Consider the following 22,584-nt stretch of genomic DNA (forward strand, 5'->3'; position numbering starts at 1 on the left):
TAAAACAATGTATTTTTTCCTGAACCGCATTTTGAGAGATGATTGAATTGTTTGAGCCAAAAATTTCCTTTACAACAGGTGGGTGGGAGGCAGGGGGGAATCAGCCAGAAGCAAACAATCAGCATTAGAAAATTACAGCCTGAATGATTTGTCTGGCAAAGTTATAAGCAACTGAAAAGAAGATCTTATAATGGAAAGTGGTGGGTAACCTTACCTATAGGTAGCGCTACCTTCATTGCCTAGTATGATGGGTAATGGAATTGACAAACATGCTAAGTCTAATAACAAATCCATGAGTTCAAATGTCATTGAATTTGCAGTCTGTTTAGGGCAAACGAGGAGGGGAAGCAGAAGCGAATACAGACAGCCCATGAAGAAAGCAACAGAGAGAGAGAGAGAAATTCTAATGGGAGTAAATCCCCTGTATGCTCTCTTTTGTTAGAATGGAAAGCACCTAGTACATTGTGGGAGCTACTGCAAACATAAGGTGACACCTTGAAGTTCTTGCACACATGAAAAATAATTATCAATAAGGTTCACACTTGTGCAAATCTGGCTCTGACTGGGGTGATCATGAGGTTCTATCCTTAATACTCAGCAAAATAAAAAAAAAACTCTTTTCTTAAAAAATGAATTGTTACTCTTGGGGGAAGGAACGTGATTTTAACTTTATGGGGGAAAGATTTGTGGGCATGATCTGATTTGTACACATACACAAAATCGTTTGCAGTTATCTAGACCTTGAACTCCTCCAGGCTTGTATTTATTTCACACATTAACTATAAAAACCTGTAGTCTAGGCTGTAACAACACACACAGCCAGAGGGGAAAGGAATGGGTCTTTTCACTCTGATTTTGTATGATGCCAGATTGTGACACGTTTCAGTATTCATCATGATGCCTGTTCTTAAATTAATTTGCAAATGATAATGTCAAGTTGAACTTTCACACATTCCTTTTAATCTCCATAAGGTTAAGGTCTCTGCCCTGATTGATTTGTTGCTGTTTTTCACAACCCAGGAGTTTGTATAGCGAGTGTCAAGAGCAAACTGAATGGCTTAAGACAGCCTTAAATGTGAGAGATGCGAGTGACACTGCTGCTCTATAGCAAACTATAAGCCTGGGTGGGGAAATCTTTAATATGCAAACTAAGCAAGCCAGACATCAGGACAATAGAATTATATAATCCATTTTCAGAATGGCCAGCTGTTCCATTAGGAGGCTGCTCAGTTCCCCACTCTTCTCTTTCCCCCAATGATAATTATGCAAATGAGTGGTGAGGCAGGAAGCCAGCTGGGCTACCAACTGAAATATTAAGCTGTGCTTTGTAACTTCAGACTCCTTATTAGCAGTGCTACTTGTAGAGCTGCAAACTGTATGATAGATGTCTCTGGATGGGGCTTGCCATTTGCCTTAACTTACCATCAGCCCACCCAATGCTGTAAACACAAAGTTTGTAAACTGTTCAAAGCAAAAATGTTGTATCACCTCCACGCGCCTCAAAAATGTTTGTTGTCAGAAAATCCTTTCACTGTGTCGAGAAAAATAATCCACAACCAAAAGAATCATGGTGTTGGTACAAACGGTCAGAACGCAAGTTGAGTGCACAATTAATGGACTCACATTGCACCATTGTTTCATCCTCTGCCAGTTTAAGCTACTTTTACTATGCTGTGTGTGTCTCTGTCCCCCGATTTTTGATTCATGTTCTGGATTTGGGTGCTGCCTGGTTGAAATATAAAAGTATAGATGTTGTTTTAGTTTGGGCAAGACAATTGGGTGGCAAACTCAGGAAGAGGGTATGCTGTGTCTGCGAATAGCGCCCTTTGTCAGTCCCCTTTGTCAGAAAAAGACAGAAAGAAACTGTATTAACACACATGCACACCTTCCTTCCAGGCCTTTTGTAAACATGAGAAAGAAACTAAAGGAGGTACAAGTCTAGTGTTGAAAAAAATTCTTTGCCAATCACCTTTAAGAGCCCATGAGTGTGGCTCCAGAATTCTCTGGAGAAGGATGTCAGTGCTCAGGCATGTACTTGCAAGGCATTTCCTTCTTGACTACCTGGTGTTAAGAATGCAAGCTCTGCAATCATGCCCCATACGAGAATGAGGACCCTGCTCTCCTGTCCAGCGATACAGAGCCTGGGCACTTCGTACGTTTAAGTTTCTATGGAAGAGGTTTTTCAGTACATCCTGAGGCCCCTAAGTGATCACTTTCTAAAACCATTTCAAATAAATATGGTTGGTCATGGATGTGCTATAGGCCTCTTTTGCTTGCCTTCCATTAAATTTGTTCATCTCCTTCCTCCACGCTCCCCATTTTTAATATTTGATAGGTGTCCACAGCCTTTTAGGTGCTGCATGCGACACTAAATATAGTCACAGGGAGATGGGTTATAGGAGAAGCCAGGTGCTTCAAGGTGGGTATCGCTGGAGGAACAAAAGGGGCACAGGGTGATGCAATAAGGAATGAGGTCAGGGTTGTAGATTGGAGCAAAGCTATGTGGGAACTTTGCAGTTTGGTGTCCCCTATCCCTGTGCTATCAATAGAACAAAAGAATGGCCACACAGGGTCAGATCAATGGTCCATCTAGCCTGGTATCCTGTCTTCTGACAGTGGTCGGATGCTCCAGAGGGAATGAACAGAACAGGGCAATTATCAAGTAATCCATTCCCTGTCATCCAGTCCTAGCTTCTGGCAGTCAGAGGTTTAGGGACGCCCAGAGCATGGGCTTGTGTCCCTGTCCATCCTGATTAATAGCCATTGATGGACCTATCCTCCATGAACTTATCTAGTTCTTTTTTGAATCCTGTTATAGTCTTGGCCTTCACAACATGTCCTGGCAAGGAGTTCCACAGGTTGACCATGCGTTGTATGAAGAAGTACTTCCTTATGTTAGTTTTAAAACTGCTGCCTATTAATTTCATTGGGTGACCCCTGGTGGTTGTGTCATGTGAAGGGGTAAATAACACTTTTTTCCCACACCACTCATGATTTTATAGACCTCTATCATATCCCCCCTTAGTCCTCTCTTTTCTAAGATGAACTGTCCCAGTCTTTTTAATCTCTCCTCATATGGAAGCTGTTCCATACCCTTAGACATTTGGTTGCCATTCTCAGTTTGTTTCCCAACTCCAACATATCTTTTTTTGAGATGGGGCAACCAGAACTAGGTGTGGGTGTACCATGGAATTATAAAGTGGCTTTATGATGCTTTTTATCTTATTATCTGTCCCTTTCCTAATGGTTCCTAACATTGTTAGCTTTTGTGACTGCGACTGCACATTGAGTTTTCAGAGAACTATCCACAGTGACTCCAAGATCTTTCATGAGTGGTAACAGCTAATTTAGACCCCATCATGTTGTATGTATAGCTGGGATTATGTTTTCCAGTGTGCGTTACTTTGCATTGATCAACATTGAATTTCATCTGCCATGTTGTTGCTCAGTCACCCAGTTTTCTGAGATCCCTTTGTAACTCCTCACAATCAGCTTTGGACTTTGAATAATTTTGTATTGTCTGCAAATTTTGCGACCTCACTGTTCACCGCCTTTTCCAGATCATTTATGAATATGTTGAATAGGACTGGTCCCAGTACAGGTCCTTGAGGGATCCCACTATTTACCTCTCTCCATTGTGAAAATTCACCATTAATTCTTAGGTTTCAGAGTAGCAGCCGTGTTAGTCTGTATTCACAAAAAGAAAAGGAGGACTTGTGGCACCTTAGAGACTAACCAATTTATTTTAGCATAAGCTTTCGTGAGCTACAGATCACTTCATCGGATGCAGTGAGCTGTAGCTCACGAAAGCTCATGCTCAAATAAATTGGTTAGTCTCTAAGGTGCCACAAGTACTCCTTTTCTTTTTTCATTAATTCTTACTCTTTGTTTCCTATCCTTTAGCTAATTACTGATCTCTGAGAGGAACTTCCCTCTTATCTCATGACTGCTTACTTTGCTTAAAAGCCTTTGGGGTGGGACCTTGTCAAAGGCTTTCCTAAAGTCTAAGTACACTGTATCCCGCTTGTTCACATACTTGTTGACACCCTCAAAGAATTCTCATAGATGGGTGAGGCATGATTTCCCTTTACAAAAGCGGTGTTGACTCTTCCCCAACATATCGTGTTCATCTATGTGTCTGATAATTCTGTTCTTTACTATAGTTTCAGCCAATTTGCCTGATAGTGAAGTTAGGTTTACCAGCCTGTAATTACCAGATCACCTCTGGAACCTTTTTTAAAAAAAATCAGTGTTATAGTAATTATCGCCCAGTCATCTGGTACAAGGCCGATTTAAGTGATCGGTTCTGTACCACAGTTAGTCATTCTACAATTTCATATTTGAGTTCCTTCAGAACTCTTGGGTGAATACTGTCTGGTCCTGGTTGCTTATTACTATCTAAATTATCAATTTGTTCCAAAACCACCTTGATTGACACCTCAGTCTGGGGACACTTCCTCAGATCTGTCATCTAAAAAGAATGGCTCAGGTATGGGTAGGGTGATCAGATCGCAAGTGTGAAAAATCGGGACACGTATTTTCAAGGTGTGTGTGTGTGGGGGGGGGAGGTAATAGTTGCCTATATAAGACAAATATATATACAAATAGTTGCCTATATAAGACAAAGCCCCGAATATTGGCATGATCCTGATAATGTCGGGACATCTGGTCACCCTAGGTGTGAGTATCTCCATCACATTCTCTGCAGTGAAAACTGGTGCAAAGAATTCATTTGGCCTTGTCTTCCTTGAGTGCTCCTTCAGCACCATCATCTTCTAGTGGCCCCACTGATTGTTTGGCAGGCTTCCTGTTTCTGATGCACTTAAATATTTTTCAAGATAACTTCCATTTAATTTATCTATAAGGTGTTGGACCATCCAGAACCATTGGTCTAGGTTTACTGTCTTCCAGCCCACCTTTACTTTGACTTTAATGAATGAAAGTTTATTCATGTATTCATTTCCTTAACACAGTTGTGGCCAGAAATAGTGGTAACTGCTCTATGGACTTAATCCTGCTCCTCTGGAAGCCAATGGCAAAATTCCCTTTGACTTCAGTGGGAGAGGAGGGGTAGCGATGCATGCTTGTCTCTCCTTATTATAACATCTGCATGTTTGTGAAATGCACAGCCCATCATTACCATATAGCAGATCTTGACAACCAAGGACTTTGTGACACTTAAAATTCATGCCGCAAGCAGCTGGGATCTGTGTAATGGACTTCAGTAGAACAGGACGATGACACATCATGCTTGCAGCAGTGAAGATTATACTGCTGAGGATTCATTGGAATGGTTACATTTTCCTTTTTAGGCTGAAGGTGGAGTGTGGGCTGGCAAAAGAATCTATTAATATGAATGATAATTCACTTGGCTGAAACCTGAAAGTTATTTCAAGGGTTGTGACTTTTGGCTGTGTTGAAATCCGCCCATGCAGGCAAACACTGAACTGCAATTAGTCATGGAACTGTCACTTTCTTAAATGCTAAATTGTATTGTGCAGGAAAGAAGAGAGAGAATGCATTCTGTAATGTAGGAGGCCAAATGCTAAGCATTATTTACAATGGCTTGAAGTTTGGAGGAAGGAAAATGTAATGAATGGGGAAACTCTTGAACTCGTTTGCAAGGCTGAAGGAATAAGACCGCTATTTTTATATGGGGTAAGGGGAAAGCTGGCCTTGGGGTTAAGGTGCTGGAGTGGGGTTTGGGTGGCCTGGGTTCAATTCACATGTCTGCTGCTGATTCCCTTTGCAACCTTTAAACAAGTCAGTTAATCTCTCTGTGCTAGAGCTCCATCAGCACAATGGGGAGAGTAATGCCTACATGTAGTTGAGGCTCTGAGATTGTGGTGATGGGAATCATACAGATACCTAGACCAGTAGTCCCCAAACTTTTGAGGGACATCCCCACCTTACCCTTGTTCATGTGCCTCTATTCCCCCCCTCCCATCCTGGGGCCGAGAACAGGGCCATGGCTGGGGCAGGGGACGTGGACAAGGTAAGGGGGCTGAGGCTGGGGCCGCAGCTGGGGGTGGGTCTGGGTCTGGGTCTGGGCAGGGCCATCCTTAGGATTTATGGGGCCCTATGCAATATGCCCTGAGGAGGGATATTGAGGGACGGGGGAGGGAATGGTGGGGGCTCCACTGAAGGTGGTCCCCAGCCGGTGCCGCTGACCCCAGTGTGTCGAGGGGACACAGCCACCACCACCCCCCACCACCTGTGGACCCTCAGAACCCTCCTGGCGCCATCCTTCCCGGCGTGGCTTCTGCCGGGGCACCCAGGTGAGCTCGGGGCTTCTTCCACCCCGTGGCTTGGGCTGTCTGCTTGGGTGCCCATTTTTCTGGGGGGTCCCATATTGGCCACGGGGGAGGGGAGGGCGGCTCTGGGCACGTGCCCCGTTGGCCTGTGTATTAATCTGCATGGGGGGGTGATGGAAGCTCTGGCCAGGGGCCCCCGCCACACACCCAGCTTTGAGAGGAGATTCCTGTCTCCAGCACGCACGGCTCCCTCCGGGCACCCACAGCTCCATACCAGCTCCTACCTTGTTGATCTCCCAGAGAGAAGCCCTCCGGCCAGTGGGTGAGCTGAAGGGAGTGAGCAGTGTGCGAGAGGGAAGGGCCAGGGGGCTTCTTTCACGTGTGTCCCTCCCCACCCTTTTTTTTTAATTTCCCACCCCTGCTGCTGATTGTTGTCCTGATTCATTCTGCACATGTGCAGCGAGGAAGACTCCGGGTGCAAACTGCACACAGCCCCGGCCAGCCTGCCTCTGGGTGGGACAGCGGAGTCAGAGCACAGCACAAGCGGAACTGGCCAGGGCCCCGCAGCCCCGGCGTGCCCCAAATTTTCGGGTGCCTTTTGCAGCTGTGTATGCTGCGTATGCCTAAGCATGGCCCTGGGTCTGGGAGCGGGGCCGGGGATGGAGCCGCAGTTAGGGGCTGAGGCTTCGGGTGGGAGCAGGCCCTCTGCTCGATGCAGAGCTGAGGCTGGGGATAGGGCCAGGCGCGGGGTCGGGAGGTGGGGCCGGAGCTGGGAGCGGAGCAGGGAGGGTGGCACTCCCTCCTACCCCGTGGGGGCTGGCCCAGAGTTGCCATGCCCCCGCGAACGTTCCTCAGCGCCCATGTAGGGGGCACGCCCCACGGTTTGGAGGCCTGTGAGCTGGGCAGATCTGAAGCATAACCAGCAGTTGTACGGTGCATGCACTGCCTTATTTTCAATGCTGTAAAGGGTGCAATTCAGCTGAACAATCTGCTCTGTGCTGAAGCTATACAAGTTAATTGTCAGCCTGAAAGCACATCTTCTCAAGTCCAGTTTGCTTTGGTACAATGTGCGCTTCTAAATTGTCCCAGAGCCAACTCCCGAGAGGTCAGGAGAACCTGCCGTCCCCACTGTAGCGAAGGGAAACTGTTGGTGCTCAACACATTTTCACATCTGGTCTGAATGTAAATTAAACGCATTTTTAAACCACCCGACGTGTGTTTTAAAATTTTAAGTATGGAATTATGTGACGCTCTCTGTCTATAGTGCATATGCGTTATACCAGTGGTATTGGGAGAGGGGTTTTCTACAGTTGTTTTTAGGGTTTAGAATGGTGATTTACACTGATGTTTGCCTGTGCACCCAGAGTTTGGGGTCGGCACATTTGGGAAATTAAAATAAATATCTATCAAAAATGTAATATTCCTGATAGTAAGCTTGCCAAAAAGCTTTCTGAATATGCATAATAGATTTTTGGTAACGATAATTAGCCCTTGTTAAAGTCTAATTCTGCCACATTCCAGACGAAAAGCAGAAATGTAGGTCCTGATCCAACAAGTTGCAAGAATAGGGAGATAATAATAATAATAATTAATAATTATAATAATTAATAAGAAATAAAGTCTGGTTAAGGAACAAGAAGAATTCCATCTTCACAACAAGAGATAAGTCTGGGTATTCCATGAAACTAGAAGACAGTGTGCGAATTTGTTATACAACATTCTGAATGTTTTTGCCTCTGGAAAACGTCCTAATTGTGGCCATGAATTTCGAAGACTATCCAATTTTTTTTTTTTTGGTAAACTAATGGAGGAGATTAAGTTTGAGGTCCTGAAAAACTATTACTAATAACTGTCACAGAACTCAGATGCAGCTAATCAGTATACATACGTTTGTGATCCGGTTTGATGTTGCTTTACAGCTCAATATTAATGACCTGTAAGGTGGTTAATGATAGAAGTTTAGGGCTGGTCTACACACAATTATACCAGGATAAAGGGGCCTTATACCAGGATAGCTTATTCCTCTTCAAGTCCCTGTTTTGCCTGATTCAGAGCGAATGCTTTTTAACTTGTCATTTATTTTGATACCTATTTTCTCTCTCCACCCATCCCAATCTATTTCTTCAGCAAATGAATAGGAAAACTCTTAAGGCTTTCATTAACCCTTGTTGTTAAAGAATTTTACCAGTGGTTTTTCATGCATGTTGTAAGCACCTATCTAAATATTTACCTAACTCCTCTGGAGACACTTTAGTCTATTGACAACATCATGTGTTTCCTAGTACACCTTAACTGGCTGGTAAAAGCTGTTCAGGTCTCTCAAGTAAATATTTGTTTTAGAGCCACTATTTTTTAAAGAAAAAGTAAAACTGGAATTAATTAGAAAAGAAACTAAATTTCTGCATAATAAGGTTGTGTGACTTGAATCAGGAAACCATATGTCAGCCTCAGCTTTGAATATTCTGGTTGCTGTTGCTTTGTGAAACAAGAACCAGAACGTCACTGAAACGGATTTTATGCACGTGTTCATGGTCTACTTTTATTTTCGATTTCATTTGGGCTGCTAACTTAGTTCAATATATCTTGACGCAGACTAGCACAGAGAGTTGATGGTTGGTATGGGTATTTTTTCCCCTGAAAGAAGGAAGCCGTATGACAGTTTCTTACTCGAGGGAATGTGCTATGTACGTTTGATCTTCCTTTCAGGGCTGCAAAACGCTGCTTTCAGGAGTGCCCAGTTAACAGCACAGGCAGAGGCTTTCCCCCACTTCCATGATGCAACTGGATACTTGCGTCATCTGTTCCCTTTAAGCAGTTCAACCTTAGCAAGGGAAGAAAGCCGTTTTCAGTTTAACGAACTCCAGCTCTGGCCTAGTTGTGCTCCATTGTCTCTGTGATGTCCGCCCTTTCGGCTGAGGATCTCGGCATAAAGCAAACTCCAATTAGAGGGGAAAAGAAAAGAGAAAAGAAAATAGATAGAGGCAAAGTTAGTCAGCTTCCCCAAATCTATAGCACACTGATTAAACAGATGGAATCACGTGGCCAGTTGCTTTGCTGCAGCCTGGCCTCCTAAGCAGGTGGCTGTGATTCAGAGGGGCATTCTGGAAACGATGAGCAGTTTGCCCTTCTAATTCATGGCTACCCAGCTTACAATGGCCATATGTTGATTACAACTTGACTTGGCTCCTGCTGTTGCAGGAATTGGAACATATTTATCTCCCCACCCCCTAAAAAAAACAACCCCCCACACAGAAAGCCTGCCACAGACAGTTAAAAAAAATATCCAACACTTGTTGAGTGCAGGTTTGGAGACCATCCATGGTACAGAACCCCATGGGTATGATTCCTTGAAGGGCTAATTGCTGACCACCTTTCATTAAGAGACCATCGCTGTGGTCCCAGCAGCATTTTGAACGTTTATTCCAACGGGCAGATGGCCCTTTGCTGTAATACAAGCAGACACATCTAATGTTACAGATGGATTATTATGCTGATTCATCGCTAAAAGAAAAACTTACCTCACAACTTAACTCACGATGAAGTGAGCTGTAGCTCACGAAAGCTTATGCTCAAATAAATTGGTTAGTCTCTAAGGTGCCACAAGTCCTCCTGTTCTTTTTGCGGATACAGACTAACACGGCTGCTACTCTGAAACCTGTCAACTCGCAATAGGGGATTCATTTGAACATGAATCCTTCTCTAGCGTATGTTCCTCTTCCATGGTGCTGGTGCTGGTGCTTCCTCTGTGGGACAAAGTTCTCCATCAGTACTGCTGGTATTTACCCTCCTCCTTGCAAAAATTAAAAATACAAAGAGTTGTAAAAAAACAGTGTAAAAATAAATATGGTCCTCGTTGAGACCTACTCTTGCTAAGTGCTGGACACCTTCTACTCCTATGGAAGAGTGGTGATAAGCTATGTGGATACTACTTGTCTTTCTAAGTCATGCCAACAGAGGTGAGGGCCATTCCCAGGTCGAGTCTGTGATCTACCCATGTCACTGGTTGGGCAGGATAGAGACTTCGGGCAACTCAGCACATTCGGCAGAAGGAAGTGGAGTTGTTCTGAAGCTCAAGGCAACTTTCCTCTCCTGGAAAGTGTTTTTTCTGGACCCAGCTCCTGTCACGGGGCTTGGCTACCATGAGGAGGAATGGTAGGGTTGGCTCAAAAATCATTCACAAAGCACATGCCTCTCCTGCTATCTCAGTGTAGCACAGATTTGGCTCAGAAGTGCCCTCCGTCACTTTAGTATCTTAACAAACTAACTTTCTCCTCACAAGACCTGGGTGATTTAGCAATGTGATTGCACCCTGTGTACAGCTGGGGAAGCAGGGCACAGAGAGGCTAACTGACTTGCCCAAGGTCACACAAAGAATCTGTGGCAGAGTCAAGCACTGAACTTGGATCTCTGTCCTGAGCCTTAGGCCAGTGTCTTAACCATGAAACCATCCTTCTCTCTATTTGACCTTAAAATGCAGTTCTATTCTGAACTGTGCCGTTGTGGGGTCCAAAGTTTATTGTGTCTCACTGATTCCACATTAAATATGACCAGTTCACGAATTAAAAGCTGTTTTTTCTAAAACTCTCAAAATTCACCTTTAGGACTGAAAGTCAAGCTGGGTTCTTCCTGGCTTGTGTATCATCTCCAGCAATAAAGATTTTGCTGCCCAAATGGTGCCCTCAGTTATATCTGTGCAACACCATTATTCCTGAGAGATGGGGATTAAATTTGATTATGAAGTTAATTTCCCTATCGGGAAAGAATATTAGAAGATATATCAGATATTAGAATCCATCAGTTGCCTTGGAGTTTCGTATTTGCCCTAACTTGAAATGCCTGTGTTTTGTTTTTAGAGTGCTACTGGGCAGCAGTTTCTTTTGACTGATTGAGTCAGTGATGGCTGGATTGCTTAAGGAGGCTGAGAGCTGTAATGTATACACCATAGTCTGAAAGTGTCCATGGTCATCAATATTCGGAGGAACTCCATTTTCTGTACTCAGGTAAAGTGTATTTACTAGTGTGTTTATTAAGACACAGTTTTGTTGGGGGGGAGATTTTGGTGGTGTTTCCCCCCTTCCCCCTCTCCCCCAAATGATATAATAGAATCATAGAAGATTAGGGTTGGAAAAGACCTCAGGAGGCCATCTAGTCCAACCCCCTGCTCAAAGCAGGACCAAATCCAACTAAATCATCCCAGCAAGGCCTTAAAAACCTCTAAGGATGGAGATTCCTCCACCACCTCCCTAGGTAACCCATTCCAGTACTTCACCACCCTCCTAGTGAAATAGTGTTTCCTAATATACAACCTAGACCTCCCCCACTGCAACTTGAGACCATTGCTCCTTGTTCTGTCATCTGCCACCACTGAGGACAGCTGAACTCCATCCTCTTTGGAGCCCCCCTTCAGATAGTTGAAGGTTGCTATCAAATTGCCCCTCGCTTTTCTCTTCTGCAGACTAAAGAAGCTCAGTTCCCTCAGCCTCTCCTCATAAGTCACGTGCCCCATCCCCCTAATCATTTTCGTTGCCCTCTGCTGGACTCTCTCTAATTTATCCATGTTCTTTCTGTAGTGGGGGCCCCAAAACTGGACGCAATACTCCAGATGTGGCCTCACCAGTGCCGAATAGAGGGGAATAATCACTTCCCTCGATCTGCTGGCAATGCTCCTACTAATGCAGCCCAATATGCCTTTAGCCTTCTTGGCAACAAGGGCACTCTGTTGACGCATATGGGACGAGCATATTGGACAAAATCTCTAGAAAGACACTAGTTGATATAAGCCAGCAGCAATAGGCAGGGGAGTTTCAAAGGAAACATTTTAGAGTCTAAGTTTGACCTAAAGTTTTTATTATCTGGGAAGGCAATACAGTTTCTATAAGTGAGTGTATAATTGTGCTGGGATGCAAGTTAACCCTATTCAACTAACATCTCAATGAGTTGTCTGGATTGGAAACTGTGGAGGAGGAGGAAGAGCGAAAGGCAGGAATAGTGAGAGACAGAAAAGAAAGGAAGTGAGAGAAAAGGAGAAGGAACTCCCTTTCTCTCTCAGCCTGCTTCCAAGTGAAGACCGATGAGGCTGTGAGGTGAGAACATGCAGTAACAAGGGATCATGTAGGGGCTTTGGTGACATGAAAATGCCTTGCAGCATCTTCTGGGACTGGGAGAACAAATGCACCCTGCTTATTCTAGAGAGGGTGATTTTTTCAGTTTTGAAGGTAGATATTAAATTTGATTTTGACTCTCAGACTGGGGGAAGATGTGGAGCCGTACCTTCCTAATGTATAACTAAGAGCTGTGAGGATACATTCTTTAAGACTGGGTGGTCCCCCTCCATCCTTATCAAGACTGAGCAGGCAAAGCCTAACAGAAGGAGTAAGGGGTTGTCCAGTGCTTGTGAGATATAATTGCAGATGACTGTCCACAGGAGGGTTAGCATGTGGAAGGAGTAAAGGATGTGTGCTTGTGGGGCCTGTGAATTGGTTGTATCTCCAGGAGGTTCTCTTCTCTCTGATGTTCCTGGCCTGTAATCTGGCTAGTTCTCATCAGAATCTGTCCCGTCTTCATTTCCTTGTGGTTGTCCTACAAAAGTGATAAACATGACAAACCTAATTTATCTTCCCTCCAACTCCCTTTGTGGGACAATCCACACTGCAGAAGGGGGAGAAAAAGCTTCAAGTAACAGCCTCTAAGAGCTACTTATCAGGTACATTCTAGACTTAACCAAGACAGGCGCCATCACTTCATTCGCCTTCCACCAAACACAAACAAAAAACAAAACAAGAGTTCAGTCTCTCATTCTGTTTGAAAATGATACATTCTGTTAGAACCATGTCTGAGCACACCACCACTCCTCTGGAGGAATTTATCTGCCTACACTTTGGTGGCCAATGTTGCTAATTGATACCAGCTCTCTGCCACTCTTCCTGACCCTTATTGAGGAAAAAGTGGAACGAAGAACTTGGACTCTCTCTGGGAGATAAAACTTGGAAATAAATCTGGCACAAAAGCCTATTCAGTAAATTTATTTAGAGAGTTCCCTAAGAGGCAGATTCATAGAACATCCATGTTTTGCTTCAAGATTTTTAATAATGGAACAGCAACAGAGAGTGACAAAAGTTGCCATCCAGCTGGAATATGATCCACTGGTGGCTGAGTCACCCTTGGGAGCTCTGGTGTGGTGTTCCCCTTATCAATGGATTATCGCTAAACCCTCAAATGAGAATATTAAATTTCAGCTATTCAAAAACAAATGGTAAGTCATTTCTTGTACTTACTGGTGATTATTTAGGGCTTGACTGTGCTGTATAGACACTGGGCCCTGTGCGGAGCTACTTTGCACTAGGAGACATTATATTAAAGAGGTTAAAGGATCTACAACTACTATAGTACAACCTAAGGGAGATCTCCAATAATTGAAGGTCAAGATTTTCACAGATAGGAACTTAAAGTCAGATTCCTAAATCCTGATATAGGCTATTGAACAAAGCTCTAATTCAGCAAGTCCCACTGCAGTCAGTTATACAGACACATGAAATCAAGGGGGGTTAGGCACATGCTTAAAATTAAAGGGTTGACTTAAGTATGTGTTTAAGCGCTATACTGAATTCGTGCCTCTGTCAGGTGGCTTTTAAAAGGGTTCTGAGCCTCCAGCAGTTCCCATTTAAATAAATAGGATCCTTATTTAGAGTATGGATATCGTGTTCATTTTTTAAGCACTTTGGTGGGCTTCTGGGGATGGAAGGCACTATAGAAATATACTGCAGCTGGCGCCAAGCCAAAACCCTGGATCCAAACATTCCCCAGACTTTGCGGCCGGATCTGAATTTTGTGGCTAGGACCAATTTTATGCTCAGCTCATCAGTGCGCCATTTTGTGGGCTGCACACTCAGTTGCTGGATGAGCAGAAATCTAATCTCATTGTATTTTTTTCTTCACGATCGCGTGGGGGAGGAGGGAAAGGGAACTTTGCGTAGACATATAAAGCTCTGCTGGCGAGAGGCCACTGCCACATTGCATTGAAGGGGCATAAAAAGCAGAACAGTAAAGGAACTTTCACATCTTGTGGCTATGTCATCAAAGGCTCTCTGTCTGTACAATTCACAGGCAATATTGCTCCGATCACGGTTTGTATGTATACGGTTTGCCAAAGGGTCACATTTCCTGAAATCCAGTTTTTTAGAAAGAAAAGAGCCATATTTATTTATCCAGCTTGTGGCGTGAAGAATCGCAAATCAATAAAAAAAAACAAACAAACAAGTCAGCGCATCAAAAAGATGCCAATACGTAAAACCTAAATATTATTTATATTTCTCTGCTAAATGCCTAGCACGCATTTGGGAACTTTAAAAGAGTGATTGTTTGTTTACATTAATTTTTTGCACATTCTCCTAATTTTCTTCAGCACCTCTGTAGAATATGCTCTGTTGCTCAGCTGTTCAATGCATGTAATTATCGGAGGCTATTAGTGGAGGCCTGGGGTTTTGGTATCTTCTGTATGACACCTACCTTTAAACCGCTATCTCACTCTCTTTGTCTAGGTGCTCATATGGCTCTCATTATCTGTAGCCTACAGAGAGGATATTTGCTTATGTTTATATAGAATTGTTGACATGTAAGTAGGCCCCAAAATCTATTTCTTTGACAATTGTCAAGGGAGGCTTGGTAAAATATGAATAAAGTGAAGTGACACAATTCAGAGGCAAGTCGAAGATAAATTAGGACATACATAACCCCAGGTTATGTTGTAAACGTGTTTTGGTCCTTACTGGTTTTTACAAGTGTTTTCGATAAATTGTTAATGTTTTGGAAAATGCTATCTATATTGATAGTTATTGATTGTTAATGTTTTGGAAAATGCTATCTATATTGATAGCTATCTATATTTCCACAGATGCTAAATGAGGTGATGTTTAATGGTAAATAGCTAATGAGAAAGTAGAAAATATTTAATTATGCTAAAAGGTGGCTTTAATGTTAATTTAGGGGAGTTGTTATAATTGATTATAAAAACAGCAGCATGCTAATTTTAGATTAAGCTCCATCTACCGTCAAGGTACTGTTAGAGAACGGATTATGACCATTCTCATTTAGGGACTGATCACCCTTAAATGAATCATTTCATTTTGCAATTGACTTTCATCCACACCATTACATTGACTTTCTCCACACCGTTCATGATTTTATAGACCTTTATCATACCTCCCCTAAGTTTTCCTTTTGTACGCTGAGCAGTCCCAATCTTTCTAATCTCTCCTTGTGGGGAAATTGTTCCGTACCCCTAATCGTTTTCAGAGCCCTTCTCTGCACCTCTTCCAATTCTAATATATATTTTTTTGAGATGGGGCAACCAGAACAGCACACAGTATTCAAACTGTAGGTTTATTGTGGATTTATATAGTGGCATCATGATATTTTCTGTCTTCTTTCCGAATGGTTCCTAACGTTCTTTTTGCTTTTGGGACTGCCCCGGCACGTTGAGCGGATGTTTTCAGAGAACTAACTGCAAAGATTCCGAGCTTGCTTTCCAGATTGGTAATGGCTAATTTAGACCCCATCAGTCTGTATGTATAGTTGAGATAATTTTTTTCAGGGTGTGTTACTTTGCACTTATCTACACTGAATTTCATCTGCCATTTTGTCACCCCGTCACCCAATTTTATGAGATCCCTTTGTAACTCTTCACACTCAGCTTTGGACTGAACTATTTTGAGTAATTTTGTATTGTCCACAAACTTTGCCAGCTCACTGCTTACCCTTTTTTCCAGGTTACTTATGAATATGTTAAGCAGTACAGGTCCCAGATTCAAGGGGAAACCCATTATTTACTTCTGTCCATTGTGAAAACTGACCATTTATTCCTAACCTTTGTTTCCTATCTTTTAACCAGTTACTGATCCATGAGAGGAACTTCCTCTTATCCCATGACTGCTTATGAGCTTTTAGTGTGGGACCTTGTCAAAGGCTTTCTCAAAGTCCAAGTACATCGTATCTACTAGATTGTCCTTTCCACATGCTTGTTGACCCCCTCAAAGAATTCTCATAGATGGGTGAGGCATAATTTCGCTTTACAAAAGCTGTGTTGACTCTTTCCCAACATACTGAATTTTCTCAGTGCTGAAGATAGGCTTACTGGCCTGTACTTGCCAGAATCACCTCTGGAGCCTTTTAAAAATGTTGGCGGTACATTAGTCATCTAGTCCAGAGGCTGATTTAAGTGATACGTCAATAAAAGGATGCCTGCAGACTCCAAATATGCGTTTAATAAGGCTGCTAAAGCTTGGGATGACACGCCTCACACATCAAACTAAAATGATTCCATTGCATTGCATTAAATAATGTCTCATGATGATGGAGTGGGGTCTAGAGCTTAAGGAGGCAAATGACTTTGTGGATATATCTACACGGCAAAACAAAGGTGTGCTCCTAACTCAGGATAGCTAAATGCCAGAAGCCGAGACTGGATAACTAGGGATGGGTCACCCAAAATTGCCCTGTTCTGTTCATTCCCTCTGAAGACCTGGCACTAGCCACTGTCAGAGAGAGGAGACTAGGCTACATGGATCATTGGTCTGACCCAATATGGCCATTTTTCTGTTCTTACATAACCCAACTTAAGTTAAAATAACAGTAAAGATCCAGCAACTCTGCTCTTAACCCTGATTAGCAGCTTGAGTTCAACCTTAGGCTGCTGTATATGCTTGAACTCGAGCTGTTAACCCAAATGAAAAGCCAAGTTGCCATCTCTTCACTGCTGTTTTAACCCAAGTTCGCTAACAGGAGTTAGCTCACCTAAGTTAAGAACACACTTTTTTTTTTTTTCCTTCAGGATAAACATACCTTATGACTTCTCAGTTCTAGTTTTAGATCCACCATAAACTAGCTCTGTGCAACAGTTAACCCATCTGTGAAATGGGGTAACTGATATTTTCATACCTCCCAGGGTGTTTGTGGGTCTTAATTCATGTTAGCCCAGCACTCGGCGATCTTTAGATGAAAGTCGCTTTGTAGGTGCAGTGAGTGCTCATTAGCACGCCCTGTCGTCATCAAACACAACGTGATTCAGTCCATCAGTGTCATTCATGAGATATATTAAACACAAGCAGTCACCTTTAACCGGAAAAAGAATCATTTTAAAGGGGCAAACTTAAAGGAAAAAAATCTGTTTAATTTGTTAATGCTGTCGTCTGATCCTGAATTCACACCCAGCATCGAGGTCTTGGATAATTGGTGGTGATCTTACAAACTAATGCATGTTTTGTACCACAAGAATGCAATGAGCTGCATACTGACCTTCAACAATCAGACTAACGGTCCCTTTTGACCTTAGGGTCTATACGTCTGTGCAGTCTGTCATGGTACTCCACATATGTGTTTGCCTTCTTATAAAACTAGGACCAACCAAGGTTAGTTTTGCTGATCACCACCATCAATAACTATCTGATTTAGCCAATGTATTTTTCAAGCTCCGTACAGCTGCTCTTTAGGAGATTTATTATTTATACACGAATGGGATTTCCAAGTACCCCAAATAGTAGCAAGGTTTTTCAAAAGTGCTTAGCACCCAGCAACTCCCATAGTGACTCTTCTGACCTGATTTTTCCAAAGATCTCTGTACCCAGCTTTCTGAGCTCTTTCAAAAATCAGGCCACCTATTTTCGTGCCTAAATGGAAGTTAAATTCCTCTTTGAAAATTTAGCTGAAAAATTCCTTTTATAACTAATAAGGAAAAAATAATGTAACTGTTATAACTGACATAAAGAAATTATAGTATCGGGGGGTAGCCGTGTTTGTCTGTATCCACAGAAACAACGAGGGGTCCGGTGGCACCTTAAAGACTAACAGATTTATTTGGGCCTAAGCTTTTGTGGGTAAGTTTCAGAGTAGCAGCCGTGTTAGTCTGTATCTGCAAAAAGAAAAGGAGGACTTGTGACACCTTAGAGACTAACAAATTTATTTGAGCATAAGCTTTCGTGAGCAACAGCTCACTTGGGTAAAAAATTCACTTCTTCAGATGCATGGAGTGAAAATTACAGATGCAGGCATTATTATACATGAAGAGAAGGGAATTACCTTACAAGTGGTGAACCAGTGTTGACAGGGCCAATTCAGTCAGGGTGGATGTGGTCCACTCCCAATAATTGACGAGGAGGTGTCAATACCAAGAGAGGGAAAGTTGCTTTTGTACTGAGCCAGCCACTCCCAGTCCCTATTCAAGCCCAAATTAATGGTGTTAAATTTGCAAATGAATTTTAGTTCTGCAGTTTCTCTTTGAAATCTGGTTTTGAAGTTTTTTTGTTGAAGTATGGCTACTTTTAAATCTGCTATGGAATGTCCAGGGAGATTGAAGTGCTCTCCTACTGGCTTTGTATGTTACCATTCCTGACTTCTGATTTGTGTCCATTTAGTGTTTTACATAGAGACTGTCCAGTTTGGCCAATGTACATGGCAGAGGGGCATTGCTGGCACATGATGGCATATATCACATTTAGTAGATGTGCAGGTGAATGAGTCCCTGATGGTATGGCTCATGTGGCTGGGTCCTCTGATGGTGTCGCTAGACTAGATAGGGGGACAGAGTAGGCAATGAGGTTTGTTACAGGGATTTGTTCCTAGGTTAGTGATTCTGTGGTGTGGTGTGTAGTTGCTGGTGAGTATTTGCTTCAGGTTGGGGGGCAGTTTGTAAGCGAGGACTGGCCTGCCTCCCAAGGTCTGAAAGAAATTCTAGTATCTTTATCATTTAAGGCAAGTTCTTGGAGAGATCTCTAACCTGTATTTTGCAGAGACACAGTGGAAGTATATTTCCTTAGTTCTCAATAAAGGCAAGATAGTATAATGGCAGAAAGAAGGAAATGTTGGGTTATGATTACAATTTTTCTACTCTATTTTTCTAACGTTGGCCTCATCCATTAGCCGTGCGATGTCAATGAATTAGTTTTGAGCAACGCCATAGAAAAATATTTCTTATGAGGATCCCAAAGGGTTCAGGATAGTGAGAGAAAATAATGCCTCATCTATTGCAGAACCCCGAGAGACTTCTGTTGCAATGGTAGATTGGGGGGGGTGGGGGGGGCTTTGTGAACTTTGTAAAGAGTGAGCTGGTGCAGAGACATGCCTGCCCCTTTGAGAGAGAACTGAGTTACCATCGTGCCTCCCACTTTCTGAATCTGCCTTTGTGAGAAACACGTGGGCTTGGCTGTGGTCAAAAATCGGCCTCAGTTTAATTGAGATTTTTAGTGAGAACATGATGGTCCGCTGCTGGCACAGAACACTGATCTGCCTTAAAGCTGCATTATCTATTCTGAAAACTCCCAAGGCATGACGGGAAAAGGGGGAATATCTTTCCCTCTAGTCCCTGCAAGGTCCAGCTGCCGTATTTGCATCACAAATAACCAAACATTCATTTGACTAGAATCTAATCTGGGCTACTGGGGAAAGCGTCCTGACTCTCTCTATGGGGGCAGCTCATCGCTCCTACAGCCTCACTCCTCCTCCTTCCAGATTTTCCTTCCCCCGCAGAGATCCATCTTCCAACCTTTCAGCTCCAGTGCCATAATATGGCATTGCATGTAGGATGACTTTGGCCCCATTTTATTAGGTCCACATTGAAGGTAAATGTTTATTATACAGAGTAACAATATAAGGGTGAAAATAACCTGTTGGGACAAATTCTGCTATCAGTTACAGATGTAACCCGCTTTCTTGCTTGAATGTTAATGACAATGGAACCCCCACCCCCTCCCGGCTTTCTGATTTATAAAGAGGACTTGAACGAGTTGTGGGGTTTTAAGAACATTTTTTAATATTTGATTTGTTGTTTACATTAACTCAGATTTGGGTCTCCCCTGGAAGACTTAATGGCTGGCTGGGAAACTGGTAAGCTTGTGACAGCAGAGAAACCAGGCAACTGAAACCCGAAGGGCCGAGCAGGGAGGTGGTTTTTCACTCAGGCACTTTAAAAGGCAGACTGGCCTTTGTCTCGTACTTCATTTCATTCCTGCCTGCCCAGTATTCAGGGCCACATGATTTACTCAGTGAATCATGCTCAGCAGCCGTATTCACAAGCTGGAATGAATTTATCTTAGTCTGCTGGCCAATTACACCAACTGACTCCACTATTGTTTATTTTCTTCTGTTGCATCCCTCTTCAGTACTGCTAACAGTGTTCCTTTTGAGTATGGATGGTTTTCCTGGCACTCAGGCCTGCCGGCCTGCCAATCTAATGGACCATATCAGTTATCTAACTACTTGTAAGGGCTCCAATTTCAGGACAGCATGCAGTTGCTGTAATGAGCTGTTGTGGGCGCCTACTGCTGCCTTTATTGGCTAGAACATGTAATTCTTCCTCAAGTGTATCTTTTTGAAGCTGTCTCACCCTCTGGTGCATAGGGGGCTACAGGGCCTGCCACAACGAGATGATGCATGTCTGTGGCGGAAAGTATAGTGAGATGGTCAGTGTAGGGCATAGCTCGTTCAGTGTAGGATGTGAGACTCCTGCTGTTGGCTGGGCTGAGTCAGCACAAAACGTGCAGACAGAAAGAGGAGCCCCCTTCTGTCGCCTCCAAAATGTTCAGACGCTCCATTTGTCTGTGAGCCTGAGAGCCATTGTGCAAATCTGAGTGGCAAGGGGGCCGTTACAGTGAACAGAATTGCGGGTGAAGTCGAGGCACTTGTTATGCCAAATGATGTGGGAAGACTAGAGATCTGCAGCGGGGAATCTGCTGTCTATGCGTATTGTTAAATGCCACAAAAACTTCATTAACCCAGAGTTAAGGTTGCCTGGTGGTGCCCTATGCCCTTCCCGAATGTGGAGAATGGCTAACTTAAACCTCTGGAAGCCAGCAGGTACAAAGTTAAGGTACATGCCACCCCTGTAATGCAGCCTTAACTCTGTCCTCTTTGAACGATGCCCCAACCTACCAGGAACACACACATTACTGCTCTACCCTTACAGATGCTGTCGGAACACTTCGAGAACAGAGCACATGAGCATAGTAGGGTAACATCTAACACTTTCTCTTTGCTGAGGCAAAATTTGGGTTTAGGTCAGGCATGGCAAACAGCAGCTGCCTACACCTGGCCTGCATTCAACCACGGAGCATACTCCACTCAAACCACCCCAGACATGCAAAATGTTACCATTCTTCCCCTGAGCCCTAGAGACCACGGTCATGTATGCTGCCAGACTGCTGAGAGTCCCCATGGCAGGAAGACACTCCTGTGCACATCTGCCGTCACAACCCACAAAACTCGGCACTAAAATAAAGCAAATTTGATCCCCCAAGTTACTTGAGCACTTTTCTTCACATCATAGTCACAGCTCTGCCAAGCTATTCCACCTAATCCTGCTTCCATTCAATGCAGCTACACCTAACACAGTGAATGCAGCTGGAGTGCATGCAGATAAATCTGGAATTTATATCTTTGGAACACAACACAAATACTGGTGCGTTCTCTTAGTCCTTCCTCCTGTCTACATATTACAGATAGATTGATTTTAAACTCCCATTGAATCCATTTCACTCTTGGTCTTTTACTGATAATGTGAGAGATTTGTACCAAGATCCAGGGTAGACTTATGGAGTAACTCAAGGTTTAGTAAAGTTATTGCATTTAGCATCACTCAGAGGGGAAAACTGTTGCGGGCTTTTGTGTGATTCCCACCGTTTCTGCCCCTTGTCTGTTTGGCAGTATGCATGCGTAATTATATGTGAAAATGAAGCATGAGTGTGTATTTTGCATGCTCGTTTACCCAGCTGTCTTTTCGAAAATCTGACCCTTCAGTGTCACTATTGGGTTTCAGAGTCAGCCCCGCTTTGAGATGAATGGGGGAGCTCGTAGCTCTGAGCCATTGCTTCTCCCCATTGGACAGCCTTAATTCTGTTCACACTTGGAAGGTTATCTTTGCTACGAGAAGGGCCAGAAACTTACTTGAAAAAAATGAAAATGGCATTCTGCAACATCTTGACTCTGTCATGAGCCCCAGACAGTAAAGTGGGCTGGTCATTTGACACCCCTCCACTTGCCTGTTCATGACCATATAAAGAAGTCTGGCTGTTGCAGCTGTGGCTTAACACGTGGATCTGTGACTTCTTTGATAAATTTTGATAGAAAGAGCCATCGGTTTACACAGCGAGTGAGCACCCTGCCTCCGCCCTCGCCACACAATGTCGTTTGCAAATGGAACCGTCGTGGAGCTTTCCTTGGTTCCTAGGTGCCTGCTAGTAACTGAGGGAGAGACACGCTGTCCCTGGGACACAGCGGGGCCTTAGGCAGACTCAGAGTCCCAGCTGCGAGGCAATCAAGTGGGAGAGAGGGGAGATGCTAGTTCTGC

General features: G+C 43.5%; 1 long non-coding RNA gene across 1 annotated transcript in view; it reads left to right on the plus strand.

The window, feature by feature from the left end:
- Positions 1-22,584, plus strand: part of LOC125636259 (uncharacterized) — a 66,318-nt gene that overhangs the window by 3,270 nt on the left and 40,464 nt on the right. The window contains exon 3 of the long non-coding RNA XR_012668223.1: positions 11,108-11,254. This is a non-coding gene — a long non-coding RNA (uncharacterized LOC125636259). The remainder of the gene's footprint in view (positions 1-11,107; positions 11,255-22,584) is intronic.

Source organism: Caretta caretta, chromosome 4 (genome assembly GCF_965140235.1).
Source record: "Caretta caretta isolate rCarCar2 chromosome 4, rCarCar1.hap1, whole genome shotgun sequence".
In the NCBI taxonomy this organism is placed as follows: Eukaryota; Metazoa; Chordata; order Testudines; family Cheloniidae; genus Caretta; species Caretta caretta.